This window comes from Musca domestica, unplaced genomic scaffold, assembly GCF_030504385.1.
Source record: "Musca domestica strain aabys unplaced genomic scaffold, Musca_domestica.polishedcontigs.V.1.1 24, whole genome shotgun sequence".
Taxonomy (NCBI): domain Eukaryota; kingdom Metazoa; phylum Arthropoda; class Insecta; order Diptera; family Muscidae; genus Musca; species Musca domestica.
The window spans coordinates 10,531,930-10,545,076 of record NW_026712272.1 but is presented as its reverse complement, the minus strand read 5'-3'; the positions used below and the strand labels follow the sequence as shown (position 1 = coordinate 10,545,076).

General features: G+C 35.7%; 1 protein-coding gene across 1 annotated transcript in view; it reads left to right on the top strand.

Moving 5' to 3' along the window:
* LOC101890508 (atrial natriuretic peptide receptor 1) overlaps positions 1-13,147 on the top strand; it is a 292,597-nt gene that overhangs the window by 90,934 nt on the left and 188,516 nt on the right. The window lies entirely within an intron of this gene.

Sequence of the window (13,147 nt, the reverse complement as noted above, 5' to 3'; positions counted from 1 at the left end):
AAAAATAACAAGTCTTGTCCCCGGTTGTCGTTTTCGGATTTTCCCATCCCCATGTTTTTCTCTTCCTGCAACCGATTTCATAATCCAAAATGTACGAAGGGATAATATGGTCATATATTCAATGTTGTTATCCTCTCGTTAATTTTTTATTGTTGTTGGTGTTGCTACTGACATATGCTACAATCATCAAGCGGCAGTATTCAAGCTTGTTCCTTCGATCCAATGAACAATATAACATTATTAATATTTCGTACCCTTTTAGTACGAATCTCCAAGAATCCGGCCTTATCACAAGCTTACGCACCAAGACTGGCCCTCGTGCAAATATTCAAGATTCTAGCTTTAGCCGTTTCGTCCTCATCAAATCGGCTTTTAGCGTCCAGAAAATAACCACTAATTTCGTGCGACATAACCTTGTTAAAATAATGAATTGCTAATTAGATTTGTAATGAGAAGTTTGGCTGGGCAATAACCATTTTTAAAACGAAGGCCTATACCCTCTGTTTCAATTCGACCTCTAAAAGACATTTTGAAAAAAAAAACAAATTAAAAAGCAGTAAGTTCGGCCGTGACGAACTTTAAATACCCTCCACCATTTGGAACGAATTTGGAAATAAAAATAAAAAAATCCTGTTAACAATTTGAAAATACCGAATATAGCCGTTATATTGGCGTCTATACGAGGTCTATACGACGTGGACCCACACAGGCATTGTTTGCCATAAGTCATTACCAAATTCAAATTCGGAACTTGAATTAAACGGTGAATAATGTAGTCAAAATCATCAAAATATCGTATATAGGGAGGTACCGTTATATTGGAGCTGTGCGAAGACCTGGACCTGCATAGACAATTTTCTGTCATAGGCTGTAGCATCCATTACGCATTTCAAATACGACATTTAAAACAATTTCGGTGAGTATTGTACCTAAACTCGTCAAAATACCGAATATAGGGAGGTACTGGTATATGGGGCCTATACGAAGACCTGGAGCTGCATAGACAATTTTCTGTCACAGACTGTAGTTTCCATTACGAACTCTAAATGCGTAATTCGAAACAATTCCGGTGAATAATGACGCTAAAATCAACAAAAATACCGAATATCTGGAGGTACCGTTTTATGGGGGCTATACGAAGACGTGGACCTGCACAGACAATTTTCTGTCTTAGGCTGTAGTATCCATTTCGGACTTCAAATACCAAATTTGAAACAAATCCTTTGAAAATTTCGCTAAAATCGAAAATACCGAATATCGGGAGATACCGTTAAATGGGGGCTATACGAAGACGTGGACCTGCATAGAACATTTTTCTGTCTTAGGCTGTAGTATTCATTTCGAATTTCAAATACCAAATTTGAAACAATTCCGGTGAATAATATCGCTAAAATCATCAAAATTCCGAATGTCGGGAGATACCGTTATATGGGGGCTATATGAAAACATGAACTGATATAGCCCATTTACGAACTTATCCTGCCTAATAATAAACACGTGTGCAAAATTTTAGCCTTCTATCTCAATTCGTTCGAAAGATAGCGTGATTACAACAGACAGACGGACAGATGATCATCGCTAAATCGACTTAGAATTTTACGCTATTCAGGAATATATATACTTTGTTGGGTCTGACATGAGTATTTCGAGGAGTTACAAACGGGTGCCCTCAGGAGCACTCTACTGGGCTTAAGTCCGCTGATCATACATGTGGAGGAACAGGCATTCAGGAGTGCTCTTCGACTCAGAGAACTAAGCGAATGGCGCAGTCAAACCTTTGGACATTCTGCGATTCTAGGACGTGTAAGGAATGTGGGAGAGATTGCCTATGCAAGTGACTATATTTCACCACGATTAAACTTCTACCCACCTGACAGAGGCGCCTGGCCCCATAACAACCCACCTTTCCGCGGCATAGCTGTTTATACCGACGGTCCAAAGATGGAGTGTGGTACGGAAGCTGGTGTCTTCTGTGATACCCTTAATGTTCGTGAATCCTACAAGCTTGAAAACAACTGTAGCGTATTTCAGGCGGAAATCTTTGCGGTCAAAAAGGCAACAGACCTGCTGGTCACGAGGAGAACTGAGGTCAACGGTCCGGTGACTGTATATATCGATAGTCAAGCGGTACTGAACGGCTTAAATTCCTTTACTATCAAGTCTAGAGCTGTTTTGAACTGCAGGGAAGCCTTGGAAAACCCTGGATTGTCCATCAAGCTTTGTTGGGTTCCTGGTCATTATAACATCTCAGGTAACGAGACTGCAGACGAATTGGTCAGGCTAGGATCCAAATCGACTACAATTGAAGTAGACAACTCGGTTAAACCACCACTGTGTCATTTCCTACAGGTCATTCACAGACATTACCAACAAAAATGGCTGGACGAAATTGGATGCACCATCTACAAAAGAATCTGGCCCACACTCTCAGAGAAGAGAACAAAATCGCTGATGTCGCTGTCAAAACCTGATTTAAAACTTGTGGTGGGTATCATCACAGGTCATTGTAAGGTGAGGGCTATGACCTCGAAATGGGACAGCGACGACATTGACTACTGCAGGATCTGTCAAGATGAAGAAGAAATCGAGACAGTCGAACACTTGCTCTGCCACTGTCCAGTACTCATTAATGTGAGACACAGACTCGTGGGAGAACTAGTGTCACATGATCTATGCTCTTTTTCTAACACTAACCCTATAGTAATCCTTCAATTAGCCAGAAGATTCAAGTGGCTAAAGACGACACGGCAAACTCCTCAGCCGTAGATCACACTCTATAACTCTATCTCTTATCTTCAGCTCTTCTACCAACCACTTTTTCCTCTTTTCCTAACATTCTTCTAGGATGAACACAACGGGCCCATAGGTCTCCGGGTGGAGCGGTTGCCATATGTTAACCGCGCGTCCTTTAACCTAACCTAACCTACAAACGGAATGACAAAGTTAATATACCCTCCATAGTATGGTGGAGAGTATAAAAATAAATTACCTCCTGTAACTCCCTGGAATAGCCCTTCACATCCACCTCCCCTCTCCCTCGAACACATTTCAAACTCCAAAAGTAATCTAACATTTGCACATTCACGTTAATTGACAACAATAATAACAACAACAACAAAACTGCAATCCCTCTTGACAGATTAATTAAGCCTCACTCCCAAAAAAAGAAAAGAAACCAAGCAATAAAACTGTCCAGACTTTGTCTTGGGGCTCCAAGAGAGAGAGAGAGAAAGAGAGAGTTTTTCGGTGGCTGTGGTAAAATGTTTGCGAAAAAATTTCTTAATTTTATTGTCCTTGCCGCTGGAGACATTTGATTTAATTTCTCAGCCGAACTCAAGGGCAAACAATGTAATGCCAGTGACAACAGATTTCCGTTGGCTCAAAAGGAAAATGAAATGAAAACAAAAACAAAGAAACGACAGAAGAAACGACAAACAGATGAAAACAACTGTAATTTGAAAATAATATTCATTCATTTGCACACAGAGCAAAACAAAAAACAACTAAACACGACACTGTCACTGACAATTGTTAACGAGCACGAGCTCCCCCTCCATTTTCTCTCTCCCTATTTCTCTCTCGCTCTCTTCTAATCTACCACTGCCATGTGTCCTAGCCTGCGGCCAATTTGCGAATACTAGAAAAATATAAATGCAGGCAATTTGCAATTTGCCACATACGTGCAACCGCATGTGGCGATAAGTGGCGAACATGAGCTGGAGGTGAAAGGGAAGAGAATAGAAGGAGCAGTGTGTAGACCACAACGATTTTTATCGCTCCAAGATGATGTCCAGTTGGCCAATGCAATAAACTCGCAGCCGTAAAGTAGTTTTTGTTGCCACAACTGCAACAAAAATAAACAACGGGATAAATTGCAAATATGGGCCAGAAGGTGGCCTCCGATGACCTGCTAGGGTCGGGGTTTTAACTCCTGCCCCACCTCAGGAACTCATCCGTTTATAGCTTTGTGGCTCCCCTGTTGCATGACAGTAGCGCAACAATAACAATAAACCATTAACGAGAGGACATGAACATTGAATATATGACAATATTATCCGCTCGCGTCGTTTGGATTATTCGAATCGGATGCAGGGAGAGAAAAACAGGGGGATAGGCAATGTTCGGATATCGACAACTGGGGACAAGGCTTGTTACTTTTGGTTCCATAGGGACCAACAATATTTTATACCCTCCACCACACTATGGAGGGTATATTAACTCTGTCATTTCGTTTGTAACTTCTCGAAATACCCATGTCCGACCCAACAAAGTATATATTTTCTTGATTAGCGTAAAATTCTAAATCGATTTAGCGATGACCATCCGTCCGACTGTCCGTCTGTCTGTTGCAATCACGCTATCTGTCGAACGAATTGAGATAGAAGGCTAAAATTTTGCACACATGTTTATTTTTGTCAGTAGGCAGGTAAATGGGCCATGTAGGTCCACGTTTTCATATGGCCCCGTGTAACGGTAACTCCCGATATTCGATATTTTAATGATTTTAGCGACATTATTCACCGGAATTGTTTCAAATTTTGTATTTGAAGACAGAAAATTGTCCGTGCAGGTCCACTTTTTCGTATAGCCCCCATATAACGGTACCTCCCGATATTCGGTATTTTGGAATTGTTTAAAATTTGGTATTTGATGTTCGTAATGGGTACTACAGCCTAAGACAGAAAATTGTCTGTGCAGGTCCTCGTCTTCGTATAGCCCCCATATAACGGTACCTTCTGATATTCGGTATTTTGGTGATTTTAGCGTCATTATTCACCGGAATTGATTCAAATTTGGTATTTGAAGACAGAAAATTTTCCGTGCAGGTCCACTTTTTCGTATAGCCCCCACATTCGGGAGGAATGCGGTATTTTGATGATTTTAGCGACATTATCTACCGGAATTGTTTTTTTAGCGACATTATTTACCGGAATTGTTTGGTATTCAAAGTTCGTAATGGATACTACAGCAGAAGACAGAAAATGGGCCATGTAGGTTCACGTCTTCGTATAACCCCCATATAACGGTACCTCCCGATATTCGGTATTTTGATGATTTTAGCGACATTATTCACCGAAATTGTCTAAAATTTGGTATTTAAAGTTCGTAATGGAAACTATAGTCTGTGACAGAAAATTGTCTATGCAGGTCCAGGTCTTCGTATAGGTCCCATATACCAGTACCTACCTATATTCGGTATTTTGACGAGTTTAGGTACAATATCCACCGAAATTGTTTGAGATGTCGTAGTTGAAGTTCGTAATGGATGCTACAGCCTATGGCAGAAAATTATCTATGCTGGTCCAGGTCCTCGCACAGCTCCGATATAACGGTACCTCCTATATATACGATATTTCGATGATTTCAGCTACATTATTCAACGTTTATTTCAAGTTCCGAATTTGAATTTAGTAATGACTTATGACAAACAATGTCTATGTAGGTCTATGTCGTACCGATACCAATATAACTGCTATATTCGGTATTTTCAAAATTTTAACATAATTTTTTAAGGATTTTATTTCCAAATTCGTTCCAAATGGTGGAGGGTATTCAAAGTTCGGCCCGGGCGAACTTACTGCTTTTTAAATTATTTTTTTCTTCTTTTTTTAAAAATCGAATGTAGTTAAGGCTGTGTGGTACGTAGCGCCATCCAGTTGAAAATCCTACTAAAATCGTACGAAAAGTCCTAAAATGTACTAAAAATTGAATACTTTTTTTTGGACAAACGTGAGTGAGCTAGAATTCTGAAATTTGGAATGAGAGTCACTGATAGAGTGCAGGATAGATAAACCAATGGGTTTTTGTATATTCGTAATTTAAAGTTACGAAAAGTTCTGCAATGTTACCAAACTTCGAAAATGGTACCATTTGGTATTATTTGAACGGACAGAGCTAAAAACTTGAAATTTGGTATCAGAATCGAATTTAGTACTAAATTTGGAACAGTTTGGTTTAGGGTAAACGGATAAAACTGGAATTTTTGGAATTTTGTATTGGGGTCCCTGTCGGTGGTAGGTTTGTGATAAAGATATGGATTCGGAAATATGTACTAAAAGTGTACGAAAAGTACAAAATTTCGTGCAATTTGGTATTGGGGGCTTGAAATCTGAAATTTGATATTAGAGTCGCTGTTCATGTGTAGCCTGGACATATGGAGGTGATTTTGGAAATGTGTACTAAGTGAACGAAATTGTACTAAATTTGGAACAGTTTATTTTAGGGTGCACGGATAATGCTGGAATTTTGAAAATTTGTATCGGAGTCCCTGCCGGTGGTAGGTTTGTGATAATAAGGTGGTTTCGGTGCACGAAAAGTACTAAATGATGCTATATTTCGTACTATTTTGTATTGGGTGCTTGAAATCTGAAATTTGGTTTTAGGTTCGCTGTTCTTCGTAGCCCGAAAATATGGATGTGGTTTAGGAAGAGTGCTCTATAATTGTACTAAAATGAACCAAACTAGTACTATATTTGGTACTATTTAGTATTGATTGAATAGATAGTGTTTGAAATCTGAAATTTGACATTAGTGACGCTGCTCATGTATAGCCTTAGCATATGAAGGTGTTTACGGAAATGTGTATCGTAACTGTACTAAAAGGTACTATTTTTGCTATTGGGTTAAGGATAACGGATAAAGTTCTGAAATTTGATATTTAGTTGACTGATGGTATCTGGATTTGAGATTTGGTGGTAGTTTCGACATGCGTCCTATATTTATACGAAGAGTACTAAATGGTACTAAATTTTGTATTGGGGAAGGAATAAATCTGAAATCCTGAAATTGCATAGAGATGTCACTGTTTGTGTATGTGGTTAAGAGTTGGAGGTGGTTTTTGGAAATGTATACTACAACTGCTCGAAAAGTCTCTCGAAGTCTCTGTTGGTATCTGGAATTGAGATATAGAGGTGGTTTTGCAAATGAGTACTAAAATCCTACCAGAAATACTAAGTTGTACTAAATTTAGTACTGGGTGAAGGGATAGATCTGGAATCCCGAAATTTGATATTGAGGCCTTTGCTGGAATCTGGAGCTGAAATATGGAGGTGGTTTTGAAAATGTGCACAATAATTTTTCAAAAAGTACTAAGTGGTACTAAATTTGGTATTGCGTGCTGGCCTAGAGCTTGAATTCCGAAATTTTATATAGATGTCACTGTTGGTGTCTATGGTTAAGATATAAAGGTGGATTTGCAAATGTGAACTGGAAGGAGCTGGTTATAGAAATGCGTACTATAATTGTTCGAAAAGTACTAAGTGGTACTAAATTTAGTATTGTGTACAGGCATAGAGCTTGAATCCCAAAATTTTATACTGAGGACTTTGTTGGTGTCTTGTTTTGAGATACAAAGATGATTTGGAAAATGTGTACTATAAGCTTGTTATGGAAATCTGTACTATAATTGTTCGAAAAGTACTAAGTGGTACTAATTTTGGTATTGGGTGAAGGCATAGAGATTGAATCACGAAATTTTGAATTGAAGGGTCTGTTGGTGCCTGGGATTGAGACACAAAGATGATTTTGAAAATATGTACTATATTTGATCGAAAAGTACTAAGTGGTACTAAATTTGGTATTGGGTGGACAAAAATAGAGTCCAAATCCTGAAATTTGATACAGATGTCACTGTTGGTGTCTGTGGTGAAGATATGAAGGTCGTCTTGGAAATGTGTACTGGAAGGAGCTGGTTATGGAAATGTGTACTATAATTGTTCGAAAAGTACTAAGTGGTACCAGATTGTGTGTTGGATGAAGGGATAGAGCTGGAATCTCTAAATGTTATATTGAGGTCTCCATTGGTGTCTGGAATTGGGGTATGAAGATTATTTTGGAAATGTGTACTATAATTGTACAAAAAGTACTAATTAGTACTAAATTTGGTAATGGGTGAAGGAATAGAGCTGGAATCTTGAAATTTGATATGGATGTCACCATTAATGTCTGTGGGTGAGAGAAGGTGCTGTTATTAGATATTCGTACAATAATTGTACTAAATGGTACTAAATTTCGCATTGGGGGGAATTTAAAAGCTGAAATCCTGAAATTTGATATTAAGGTCACAGTTGGTTTCTATGGTTTGCATATGGAGAATTTTTAATAGTTTTGGCCAGAAAAGTTGGATGAGGAACCATTCTACAATGGTTTACCTTATATGCTCTTCGGTAAACATCAAAACGAATGATTTCTGTATAGAAGATGTTGAAATCCTGAAATTTGATATTGGTTTCTAAGGTTTTCATATGTAGACGTTGAAATATTTTTGGCCAGAAAATTTAGATGAGGAACCATTCTACAATAGTTTACCTAATGTACTCTTTGGTAAGCTTCAAAAAGAATGATTTCTGTATAGAAGATGTAGAAGACCCCTTAGTGGTTTCATGTCTTGCATGTATGGAAAGCATCCTATAGACCCTTTATAAAGAGGAACCGTCAACGAAGACACCCACAGAACCCTTAATAGTGTTCTACACATAACGCAAGAACCTAAAGGAGCCTTGTTCATTCTCATTTAAAAATTAGTTTCCTCTTCTATTTTTTTCTGTGTCTCACCCAAAGCGGTTGTGTGAAAACAACAACAACAACACCACTAGAACCTAATCACAAGTTGTCGACATTGTCATATCCAAACAATGGCAGCTTTACGAAGTTAACATGCATTGCACATCCAACCATTTGGGGTTAAGGTTACCGAGATATTTGTTCGGTTGCCTAATGGTATTAACTGAAAAAAGTAGTTGAAGAAAACAACTGTTCTAGTTCATGACTAGATTTACTAGAACTCGTCCATAACAGGGTAGCCGAGTTTGTGGATAATTTAAACAAAAAAGTGGATAATTTGTGGTTTGTTCACATAAGTGGATAATTTTAACAAGAATTGATAATTCTATAAAAATCCTAATCCTAATCACAAAAAAACGTTAATTTTGTTCAATAATTCAGGGAAAATCCAGCAGATTATGGAAATAGAACTAAAACTAGAGAAGACAAATGTATCCGCGTCTTAAAAGTTTACATCACAAATAGAACCTAAACAGAGGAGGCAATTTTCGCCTTCTTCCAAGTTTTTTTTTTTTTTTTTTTTTTTTTTTTGAAATTCTCAGATCAAGATTCCTCGGAATCCCTTGATTTTAGATGTATCGGCAATATTGCCAATAAAAAAAATCGAGAATTATTTTGGTTGAAAATAATGTAACCCTCAAGTCAACAAAATTGTATTTTTTGTCCTCTTTTAAAATTATGATTGAAAACTTCATTAAAACAAAATCATAGGAAGTCAAAATATTCTACAAAGTTATATGTTATAAAATTCTACAATGGCGCACAGAAGATATCAAAAGTCTAAATCCTACCTAAATTTCAGGAATTAAAATTCAAACTTTAAAATAAATTTAGATTTGTTCGAATTGGTCATCTTTGGTACGAATTATGGCCTTCAAATGAAGTATGGCTCCAATGAAACTGTCACACGCTGCCCGAATATTGCTCTGCGGTATTTTGGCCTATTACCGTCGAAGCCCTTGCTTGAGGTGATCAAAACATTGTTTTTTTTTAGTGGCAACCTTGCTTTCCAAAATACTACAGATACAATAGTCCAACGGATTGGTATCCGGAGATTTTGGTGGCCATTGTGCGCTGGAAATGAAGCTAGGAACCACATTTTGTAACCATTCTTGGGTGGCGCGTGCTGAGTGCGGTGGTGCTGAGTCCTGTTGTAATGTCCAAGGTCTGCGGCCAAAATATTTGCATGCTCAAGGCTTTAATATACCCTCCAGAATATTTTGGCGATAATATTCGTAATTTATGTTGTTGCAAAATGGTCAGGCTTAATCCCTTTATTGCTGTTTTTATAAAAACAACGTTTATTTATTAGTGGAGAACGATGGTAATGTTTACCAGAGGGTAAGACAGGGAATACCATCGGCTGTTATGGCGGCCCACAAAGTTCTGGTGGCCAACCGAAGGTGTACATTTTCAGCTAACCTCTTTGGCATGTAAACACGATCATTTTGTTTGTTTACAAACTGCTGGACAACGAATGTTTTCTTATCGGAGATGGAGAGAAAACCAAATTCGGCAGTTCACAACTTTCGGCCAGGCGAAGCAACTCTTTAGCTCTTTTGAGTCAATTTTCTTTCTGTTCTGTTGCGGTGCAAGTTCTTGCACTTTTTGGAATTTCAATGGCTTTATCCCGAGCTCATTTTTCAATATTTGCCGAATGGAATATTGGGATAGTGTTGAGCTCACGAGCCATTTTTTCGGCCACTGCGATGCGCCTTTCGATCAAGTGGCTTCTTTACTTTTCGAACCATTTCTGCTGATGTTGCTGTTTTCTTCTTCCGTCCATTTTCTTAATGTCGGCCTATGTTAACAGTATCACGGTCACGAGCGATGGTACGAGACACAAAAGATTTATTCACATTTAAATGTGAGTTTATGGAAAAATCTCCAGCAAAGCATCATTTTAGAAGGATGACGTCAGAGACAAAACTATTCCTTATCGAATTTCACTATAAGTCGTCATGGGAAAAAATTGGTATTTCCGTTGTATATTAAAAAATATTTGCTTCAATATTCCGAAAAAAAAAAACCAAAAATATTCCCTAATATTTTTGGTATATTTTTTCTGGAACTTTTTTCGAGTTGATGCCTGAAAATAACATAAAATTTCATTTTAGGCACAAGGTCTCAAAAGGTGAAATATTCTACACAAAATTTCACTATAAATCTCAGAATAAACTATATATTTAGGTACAATAGTTTTGAGGAAAATATCATTCCAAAGATATATGTTACAAGTGAAAATTATGTGTTTATTTTAAAACCGTACATAATTTGAGTTTATGCCGAAAACACCTACAAAATGTCAGTTTAGAAGGATATCATCAAAGACAAAAATGTTCTTAATCAAATTTCACTATAAGTCTTCAAAGAAATGAAATTTCTATTTTCATTGTATATCAAAAAATATTTGCTTCAATATTGAAAAAAAAAAAAAAAATACAAAAAACGAAAATATTCCCTAATTTTTTTGATATATTTTTTCTCGGACTTTTTTCGAATTTATGCCTGAAAGTGACATAAAATTTCGTTTTAGGCAGAAGGTATCAAAACAAGAAATATTCTACACAAAATTTCACTATAAATCCCAGAATAAACTGTATATCTAGGTACAATAGTTTTGGGGAAAATATCATTCCGAAGATATATGTTACAAGTGAAAATTATGTGTTCACTTTAAGACCGTACATAATTTGAGTTTATGCTCAAATCACCTACACGATATCAGTTTAGAAGGATATCATCAAAGACAAAAATGTCCTTAATCAAATTTCACTATAAGTCACCAAAGAAACGAAATTTCTATTTTCATTGTATATCAAAAAAATATTTGCTTCAATATTCCAAAAAAAAAAAAAATAAAACAAAAATATTCCCTAATATTTTTGGTATATTTTTTCTGGAACTTTTTTCGAGTTGATGCCTGAAAATAACATAAAATTTCATTTTAGGCACAAGGTCTCAAAAGGTGAAATATTCTACACAAAATTTCACTATAAATCTCAGAATAAACTATATATTTAGGTACAATAGTTTTTGTGAAAATGACATTCCAAAGATATATGTTACAAGTGAAAATTATGTGTTTACTTTAAAACCGTACATAATTTGAGTTTATGCCGAAAACACCTACAAAACGTCAGTTTAGAAGGATATCATCAAAGACAAAAATGTTCTTAATCAAATTTCACTATAAGTCTTCAAAGAAATGAAATTTCTATTTTCATTGTATATCAAAAAATATTTGCTTCAATATTGAAAAAAAAAAAAAAAATACAAAAAACGAAAATATTCCCTAATTTTTTTGATATATTTTTTCTCGGACTTTTTTCGAATTTATGCCTGAAAGTGACATAAAATTTCGTTTTAGGCAGAAGGTATCAAAACAAGAAATATTCTACACAAAATTTCACTATAAATCCCAGAATAAACTGTATATCTAGGTACAATAGTTTTGGGGAAAATATCATTCCGAAGATATATGTTACAAGTGAAAATTATGTGTTCACTTTAAGACCGTACATAATTTGAGTTTATGCTCAAATCACCTACACGATATCAGTTTAGAAGGATATCATCAAAGACAAAAATGTCCTTAATCAAATTTCACTATAAGTCACCAAAGAAACGAAATTTCTATTTTCATTGTATATCAAAAAAATATTTGCTTCAATATTCCAAAAAAAAAAAAAATAAAACAAAAATATCCCCTAATATTTTTGGTATATTTTTTCTGGAACTTTTTTCGAGTTGATGCCTGAAAATAACATAAAATTTCATTTTAGGCACAAGGTCTCAAAAGGTGAAATATTCTACACAAAATTTCACTATAAATCTCAGAATAAACTATATATTTAGGTACAATAGTTTTTGTGAAAATGACATTCCAAAGATATATGTTACAAGTGAAAATTATGTGTTTACTTTAAAACCGTACATAATTTGAGTTTATGCCGAAAACACCTACAAAACGTCAGTTTAGAAGGATATCATCAAAGACAAAAATGTTCTTAATCAAATTTCACTATAAGTCTTCAAAGAAATGAAATTTCTATTTTCATTGTATATCAAAAAATATTTGCTTCAATATTGAAAAAAAAAAAAAAATACAAAAAACGAAAATATTCCCTAATTTTTTTGGTATATTTTTTCTCGGACTTTTTTCGAATTTATGCCTGAAAGTGACATAAAATTTCGTTTTAGGCAGAAGGTATCAAAACAAGAAATATTCTACACAAAATTTCACTATAAATCCCGGAATAAACCATAGGTACAATAGTTTTTAAGAAAATATAATTCCAAAGATATATATTACGTGTGAAAATTATATGTTCATATTATCATTGTATTTCAAAAAAAAATTGCTCCAATGGCCTCAAAAAACCAAAAATATCCTCTATTTTTTCAAATAGACGCCTGAAACATAAAATTGAATTTTATGCAAAAGAGGAATTATTCTACACAAAATTTCTTCTTCTATAAATCTCAGGATGAATAAAATCTTTCCGAGGACAACTACCTTTAAACATTCTCAACGGATTTTCCTTATCCTATCTCCCCACACACCTTATCCTCTTTCCCTCTC